This window comes from Aquarana catesbeiana, linkage group LG05 (assembly GCF_042186555.1).
Source record: "Aquarana catesbeiana isolate 2022-GZ linkage group LG05, ASM4218655v1, whole genome shotgun sequence".
Lineage (NCBI taxonomy): Eukaryota > Metazoa > Chordata > Amphibia > Anura > Ranidae > Aquarana > Aquarana catesbeiana.
The window spans coordinates 149,755,095-149,764,189 of NC_133328.1; the positions used below are offsets into that span (position 1 = coordinate 149,755,095).

Here is a 9,095-nt window from a genome sequence, read left to right on the forward strand (position 1 = left end):
TATATATATATATATATATATACACAATACACTGTAAGTGCAGCTAACTGACTCTACTCTGCCTACTCTATCTAACTTAAATCAAATGACACTGTCTCTCTGTCTATCTTTCTCTCTCTCAACGCCGGAACACACTACAGAGGGCCGCCGTGCAGGTGGCCTTATATAGTGTTGGGCGTGTACTAAACCCCCTGAGCCTTAATTGGCCAAAGCCACCCTGGCTTTGGCCATTTACGGCTCTCTGTACAGACGGCTCTGTGATTAGCCAAGCATGCGGGTCATAGTGCATGCTTGGCCAATCATCAGCCAGCAATGCACTGCGATGCCGCAGTGAAATATGGGCCGTGACGCACCACTCGAATTTGGCGCGTACGGCCCATATCCTTCGTAATTTGGCAAACAGCCGAACACACGATGCCGCAGTGAAATATGGGCCGTGACGCACCACTCGAATTTGGCGCGTACGGCCCATATCCTTCGTAATTTGGCAAACGGCCGAACACACGATGTTGACTCGAACACGAAGCTCATCCCTATTCACAATCCAATGGTTTGTAGCAAGAGAGGTATAAATAAGCCGCCCTTGGTTCTCTCTCACTCCACTGCACCAAAGACCAGTGACAAAACTAAATGATTGTTGTGTAAATAAATACAAGATGTGTACATATACAGTGTTCAGTGAAAAGGTGCCACTTAAATAAATGTGTAAATTGTTCTGAATCCCAAAACTATACCTCTCACATGTGTACAGATAGAGATAGTGGCGCTAATATATATTTGTAAAGATATGAGTCAAAACAGCATGATACCGGTGACACTCTGATTCTATACAAAAAACAGTAATAAAGATAGAAATATAACACCCCGTGAAAAGTGTCAGTATAAAAATAAAAACATTACAAAAATCATAAACTGTGAAAAGTCCATGGAAAAAGTTCACATGAAAAAAATCCAGCACAACAGCAGTTTTTCAATTTTCCTATGTGATAGATCTTCTACTCTTCCACCACACCACTATGATAGTGACACCACTCCCTCTGAAATGCGCACTCACCAGAATGTATATCCTCCCACTCTCATGTTTGGCAAAACAGCAATTGAACCACACCTGGGTTGCATGTGATGAACCGTGACTGCAATCAAGCCGGCTCCATATGTGAAAGACAAATGAATAAAGTGCTCCACATAGCGTGATACCGTTTTAACAAATTTATTAAAATCACTCCAAGCACACTTCAATGGTTGCACTCACTTTTAAACTGAAAAAAATAAGCCTTTGAACAAATCCACAGCAAACAACAGGATCGATGATCCGACGGTGCACCACGGTCACAGCGGACCTGAAATGTAAACTGGTGTGTCTCTCACCCAACCTTCTAAGGCCCAGCAGTCCGATCGGCATAGTCCTCTCCAGGCAGCAGTGTCTAATATCAGTGAGATGGAATGCCGTGTAACCATGCCCCAGACACGTTTCATCGAAAAGACTTCTTCAAATGGGATTGGTTACACAAGCTGTCCTTCAATCCTAATATACTACCCATGATCAATCATTTGATCATCATCAGTCATGTGATCCCCTGCTCCGCACATGCTCACTCATCGTGTCCCCACGACCATGAAGCACCGGTACACAGATTAAACACGTAGCTGGAATAAACATTTTTATGGTATGTTGTATGAGTGCTGCGTCCAGCATTATCACATAAAACTTATCCTAACTTGTAAAACAACACTGATTACAGTGATGATATGGATACTGAGATGGTTGATGGCCACTATGAATTGACAGAAAACTATTACTACCATCATCCATCTTGGATCCGAAATATACCCAGGGGACAGATGTTGACTTCGACGTAACTGCACGAGAACGAGTGACTTCCATCAACAAGCTCAAATATTAAAAAATAAGTTCCTACAGAAGGGTTACACTGAGGGATCCTTGAATGATGTTATTCAAGTGATTTCTGAGATTCCAAGAGAAACATGTTTGGTAAAGAAAACTAACCTAACTAATCTAAACTATCCTAACTTGTAAAACACCACTGATTACAGTGATGATATGGATATGCAAAAAAAAAAAATTAATAAATAAATATGACACAGCAAAAATGTACTAAAAAAATATATAAAAATAATAACTATATCTAGCTACAATATATAAGCTATATAAACCAGTCATGCTGCTGTCACATAGCTCCAAAGGGCAAACAATGCTTCAAGCACAGTCTGATCCCATTGACATTGAAAATATTAGAAAATATTAAAAAATATGGATGACTACACGTAAAGCTAAGAAAAAAGAGAAAGGTGATATTAAGCAATCAGTGGTCACTATACAGACATCACTCTTGCTATACTAGATCTTTATATTAATTTGAACTGGAAAACTGGTGAACTTTGTAAGCCTATACAGTGAATATATAGCTAAACCCTATGGTGTCCTTATTAAAGGGCACCATCTTGTGTGCAGTATATATAGAGTATATTATTATTATACAAGGGGACAGGTATCATAACCATGAGTTGGTTGCACAACCCCAAGTTATGATGTATAAAGGTCAAAAAGTGAAATACACAATTATTAATGGAATAAAGGTGATATTATTGTACATACAAATTGTTTGATAAAAGGGAGCTCTCATAAACTAAAAATCATTAATAAAGCAATCGAGGTCCATCTCAATGTTTAACCCCCTAGGTGCCATACATTTCATCAAGAAAATCCAGCGGGTTTCCCTCTGTGATAGGTCCCTTACTCTATTGGACCCCCTCCAAGAAGGATGGATGGTATCCAGACCGCAGAATTGTAACAGAGACGGGTCCTGATTATGCTTTTCTTTGAAATGTAGATATACACTATGGTGACAAAAACCCAACCTGATGTTGATGATATGCTCCCCAATCCGCACTTTGAGGAGTCTTTTTGTTCTTCCCACATAGAAAAGCCCGCATGGGCACCACATCAGGAACACCACGTGTGATGAATTGCAGGGGATGAATTCTTTGATATCAAAGGATTCACCCTTTCTATTGGTGACCCTCGTTGTCCCTCTATTGGTAATGTTAACCGCTTCGCAGCATTTGCATTTTCTACACGCGAAAAAGCCCTTCAGATTAATTTTAAGGGCTTGTTGATCTGGAGGGTCCAATAGCTTTTTAACGATCAGATCACCAAAATTCGGGGCCCGTCTATAGATAAACCTAGGTTGAATGTTTAGAATTTCTCCTAGATATTTATCCCTGCCTAATATATGCCAATGTCTACGGTTGATGTTCTCTACTTCTTTGTATTGGCAATGAAAACTGGATATAAAGCTCAACTGATGTTGATCATTAGAGTTCTGGTTCTCAGTTTTCTTTACCAAACATGTTTCTCTTGGAATCTCAGAAATCACTTGAATAACATCATTCAAGGATCCCTCAGTGTAACCCTTCTGTAGGAACTTATTTTTTTATATTTGAGCTTGTCGATGGAAGTCACTCGTTCTCGTGCAGTTACGTCGAAGTCAACATCTGTCCCCTGGGTATATTTTGGATCCAAGATGGATGATGGTAGTAATAGTTTTCTGTCAATTCATAGTGGCCATCATCCATTTCAGTATCCATATCATCACTGTAATCAGTGTTGTTTTACAAGTTAGGATATGTTTTATGTGATAATACTGGACGCAGCACTCATACAGCATACCATAAAAATGTTTATTCCAGTTATGTGTTTAATCTGTGTACCGGTGCTTCACGGTCATGGGGACACGATGAGTGAGCATGTGCGGAGCAGGGGATCACATGACTGATGATGATCACATAATTGATCATGGGTAGTATATTAGTATCGAAGGACCGCTTGTGTAACCAATCCCATTTGAAGAAGTCTTTTCGATGAAACATGTCTGGGGCATGGTTACACGGCATTTCAAAGCACTGACATTAGACACTGCTGTCTGGAGAGGACTACGCCAATCGGACTGCTGGGCCTTAGAAGGTTGGGTGAGAGACACACCAGTTTACACTTCAGGTCCGCTGTGACCGTGGTGCACCGTTGGATCATCGATCCTGTTGTTTGCTGTGGATTTGTTCAAAGGCTTATTTTTTTCAGTTTAAAAGTGAGTGCAACCATTGAAGTGTGCTTGGAGTGATTTTAATAAATTTGTTAAAACGGTATCACGCTATGTGGAGCACTTTATTCATTTGTCTTTCACATATGGAGCTGGCTTGATTGCAGTCACGGTTCATCACATGCAACCTAGGTGTGGTTCAATTGCTGTTTTGCCAAACACGAGAGTGGGAGGCTATACATTCTGGTGAGTGCGCTCTTCAGAGGGAGTGGTGTCACTATCACAGTGGTGTGGTGGAAGAGTAGAAGATCTATCACATAGGAAGATTGAAAAACTACTGTTGTGCTGGATTTTTTTCATGTGAACTTTTTCCATGGACTTTTCACAGTTTATGATTTTTGTAATGTTTTTATTTTTATACTGACACTTTTCACGGGGTGTTATATTTCTATCATTATTACTGTTTTTTGTATAGAATCAGAGTGTCACCGGTATCATGCTGTTTTGACTCATATCCTTACAAATATATATTAGCGCCACTATCTCTATCTGTACACATGTGAGAGGAATAGTTTTGGGATTCAGAACTATTAACAATCCAGTAACAGGCTAGGAGCAGATAAATGACATCCTGGCTGTCAATAAACCCAAAAGATTTAGGACATCTAATGAGAGAAGATACCATAGAGGGCAGCACCAGTCTTAAGGCAAGTACTACAAAAACAGATCTTTAAATAGGCTATTTTTTTTATTTTATTATTATTTTGGACTGAAGTTCTGTGTAAGCATGTGTAAGAACTCCCTGTTAGCACAGATCTCCTTTGATATACTGGGTAGACTCATAAATACACACCAAAGTAAAATATGATGAATAAGGGAAAATGCAGGTAATTTAATATAGCTGAGAAAATATTGAATGGACAGTACGTATTCTACAGATAGAAATGTATATGATTTGTGATTTCAGAACTGTGAAACATTCCTATCACTGGAATGAAATGCATTAATTAAATGAATCCCAACTTACCAGTTTTAACGATTCATGCTATCAAGTTTGCCCATTCAATATAATTATATTGTACAGTGGCTTTGGTTACGATGAAGTGGAGACTGAATGGTGGGACCTTCATTGTTATCTATCAGAGAAGTGATTTCCCAGCTTTTTTCACACTACACAAACTGCAATGAATAAATGTGTGTTTTGGCTCTGATTTTTGGCTTGCTGTCCTTCTGCATCAAGGCTGGCATTACTCCATTCCTAAATGTCCTGGCATATCCACAGTCTAGATCTCTGACTGATGTATAAAGCAAACTAAAAGAAATCAATATTGCATCATTTTTGTGAACAAGCGTATTGCTGGGTATCACATAATCTGCTTATTATATTTAATACAACACTCAAATAGTCTAATAAATATTAAAGCATTCACTGTTTTAGTGTCACATTTTTATTCTACTATAGAAGTGTCCATTTTGACTAATTTAATCTATTTATAAATTTTTACACTCAAATGTGGATAACAGTTGTTGGTTTCCTTGCAGCTCGTTGAAACAATGCTTCATTCTTCCTGAAAAGTGCTGAAATTAAAAGCATTTGACTGATGTATACCTGAATGCCTATGGCAAGGTCATCTAGAGCCCAGGGCGAACATGCCTAATTGCGCCCCCCCCCCCAGATGTATGAGCATTATGTGTCAGCAAAATCCCCCCCCCCAAAACCAGTCTGCATGCTTACCCTCTAAGCAGAAATTCCCCCTCCTACCAGTACAAATCTGCCCCCCCTGCTGAAAGCACAAATCTTTGCCCCCCCCATCCCCCCTCACCTCACATCCTCTCTCTCCTAGCACAAATACTCCCTACCAAAAAAAGGCCACCCCTCCTAGCACAAATCCTCTACCCTTCAAATTAACCCTTCAAGCACAAATCTTCTCCCCCCAACTCCAGATTCCCCCCTCCCAGCATGAATTCCACTCCCCAATCCTAGCACAAATCCCCCCTCCTAGCACAAATTCTGTTCCCCATCTCTCTTCCCAACACAAATCCACCCAAATTACCACTCCTAGCACACCTCTCCAAATCTCCCCTCCTAGAACAATTCTTACCCCCTGTCGTCCCCCAAAATTCCACTCCCAACATAAATGCCCTCCCCCAATCTCCCTGTGGGCCCCCCCACCTCACATGATACCACAATGCCCAGGGTAGCCTCCCCTCCTGCCCACCCCTTGTCCCAGCCCTGGTGGCATGTCACAGAGCAAAGCAAAGAAAAAAAAGATATTTCAAAATGGCCTGGACAAATGTATTGGTACCCCTACAAAATACTATAAATAATTGGATCAAAGTGATATTTTAAATAAAATGTTTTCTGTAATTATTTTAATTTAATTATTTTTAATGTCTTGAATTTTGTAATCTACAGTCTGCCATTTAGAAATATATTTACTCTGATGTTTGGTATCGTGTGCACCAGACTGAACATGGACCTGAGAAAGCAAAGGAGAGAGCTGCTGAGGAGATCAGGAGGAAAACTATAGACCAGCATGTCAAGGGCTGCATAACCACCTTTAGCTAGTTTGATGCCTCTGTGACTACACTACACGTAAATATTATTGAAAAGTTTAAGGTCCATGGGATTGTAACCAACCATCCTGGATGAGGATGCAAGAAAAAAAATCAACCCCAGTGCAAATGGTAGAATATTTCAAATGTTAGAAAAGAGCCAAGAATAGTGCAAATGGTAGACAAGAGCGAAGAAAAACTTCCAGAGAGATACAAGCTGAACTCTAAAGGAAAACGCTTTTGAAATGGACCTCCTTGGTCCCACTTAGTACTCAGTGGACCAACCTCTATATCACTACTGTGTCTTCTAGTAATATGATAAAGAACGCTTCCAATGGTCAGACATGCTTATTAGACAATTATTAAGGAGTTATTAAGGCAGAACCAAGGTATCTTTTGTTTAAATTGCAAGTGCTTGTCATTCTGCGTTATTATATGTATTTCTTTTCCTACCAGATGCAGTTCCATGCGCTTTTTTTTTCTGCACTAAAAATGTTGTACAGTGTTTTCCATGTATTCCAATGGCTCTAGTTCATACCAGTGCAGTCAGTTCCAGTCAGTTTCCAGTCGGTTTCTGCACTGGAAACTGACCGGAAACTGACTGGAACTGACTGCACTGGTGTGAACTAGCTGCAATTGGAAGCTGATTGGCTACCATGCACAGCTGCACCTGATTTTCAACTCTCCAGTTTTAGTAAATAAACCCCTTAAGCCTAGTATGCACTGGTTATTTTTTAGCAGGGCTAGCAGGGCTGAATGAAATAAAAACTGACAGCTCAGGTCAGAGCCGCTGTACTAACTATCTGATTTTAGTACACCGATCTTCCCTACTGTGCTATTGTGTCGTTCCCCCCCACCCCTACCCGCCAGAACACTCTGGTCAGCAGACCTTTTCTGGTCATGCCTCATTGACAAAAGCTGGCCAAGCGGCCGGCTTCTGTCAGACTGGCTGCAGTACACACAGGCCGAATGTCGGATGGTTTCTATTGAACTGGCTGATGCTGCCCCACATTTGGCCTGTGTGTGTACTAGCCTTTAGTTTTGCAAGTGTGCATGCATTCACTATGTTTAATTTGTAATTTCAGAGTGTTTGCATCTTGAAAAAAAGGTTTTTCGTTTTTAAGAACTAAGAAGTACACAGTAGATTTTTCTCTATGTGAAGTATTCTTATCCTATGTAAAATAAGTGTAGGCGAAAAGTATCCCACATTCGTTTCTGTTAATGGGAGGGATAGCCCCGGTGGATCTGGGTGCCCTCAAAACTCACTTATTCCACCCGCCATTCTCAGATAGCTTTATAAGATATCTTCCTGTTTGAACTGTTCTTTGCCTTCTGAAAAGTCAGTGAGTATAAGTGGCACATTTTTCCATTCCTTCATATTTGGGTTCAGTAGTACGACTCCATCTTAATATATTTACTATCTTTTACAATGTAGACAAAATGCATGGACACTTAGAAATACATTATTTTCAAATGTTCCCATTCTCATCAGACAATGCCTTGCAAGAAAATATGAAGTCCTACGTTTTACAGGAATTTTAGCCTCCAAAAGATTTTATTATGAAGCTTGTAAATGGCATGGATATTGAAATTATAAGAACATGTTAAAACTTCTGTGAGATTTGTAGATTGTGTTTACATATAGTTTGATATGCCTTGATAGGATTATTTACATTAACATTTATGTGTCCCTTTAAACAGAACAGAAAATGTAAAAATAAAGAAAGGTTTTAAGAAATACATCTTAATTCCTACACATCTATGTTACCAGACGTTGCAAACACTTAATAAAACATATTACTGCATATTGTATGTTTTGTGAAATTACACAATTTGAAGTGTGACTTAAACTTCTCTAATTAGTATTTTTTTTTCCCTCCCCTAAAACCGTTCAACTTTCAAAAAAAAAAAAAGGTGGGGAAAAACAGTGTCTGTGTATCGTTATGTATGCATTTAATTGATAATTGTCACCTCTAATTTTGTAACAGTAAAACTGAAGGAAAAGGGTATGAAGGTTGAAAATGACAAAAAATGGATGCCCTTTCCACTAAGTATAAAAGTAAAAAATCACACAAATTACTAATTATAAAAGCTAAAAAAAAAATCCCTATGATGTGTCATCTTGATCGTAAGCAAGACTAAAAATAAAATATGCCCCATTTTATTTGTCATATCATTCAGGGAACATGGCACTGCCATCATATTATAATGGTAATACATGATTACTTCAAGATTCTACTTATAAAATGCTCCAGTGCCATTAAGTCTGGTAGAGATGTACTGATAATGGGATTGAAGGACTCAATTAACACCTTTTAGGCTTTTCACGTCACACTCATAATTCATAATTTTTCTCACTTATGTATGTTCTCTCTCACTGATTGAATCGTATCACCATCAATGTTAGTCTTACTTTTAGATTTTATACCAGCTTTTTATCCATGCGTTAATATTTAAAATACTTCTTTACAAGCAGTTAAT

General features: G+C 39.1%; 1 long non-coding RNA gene across 1 annotated transcript in view; it reads left to right on the plus strand.

The window, feature by feature from the left end:
- Window positions 1-8,766, plus strand: part of LOC141145832 (uncharacterized) — a 487,618-nt gene extending 478,852 nt beyond the window's left edge. The window contains exon 3 of the long non-coding RNA XR_012244665.1: window positions 6,475-8,766. This is a non-coding gene — a long non-coding RNA (uncharacterized lncRNA). The remainder of the gene's footprint in view (window positions 1-6,474) is intronic.
- Window positions 8,767-9,095: the final 329 nt, after the last annotated feature.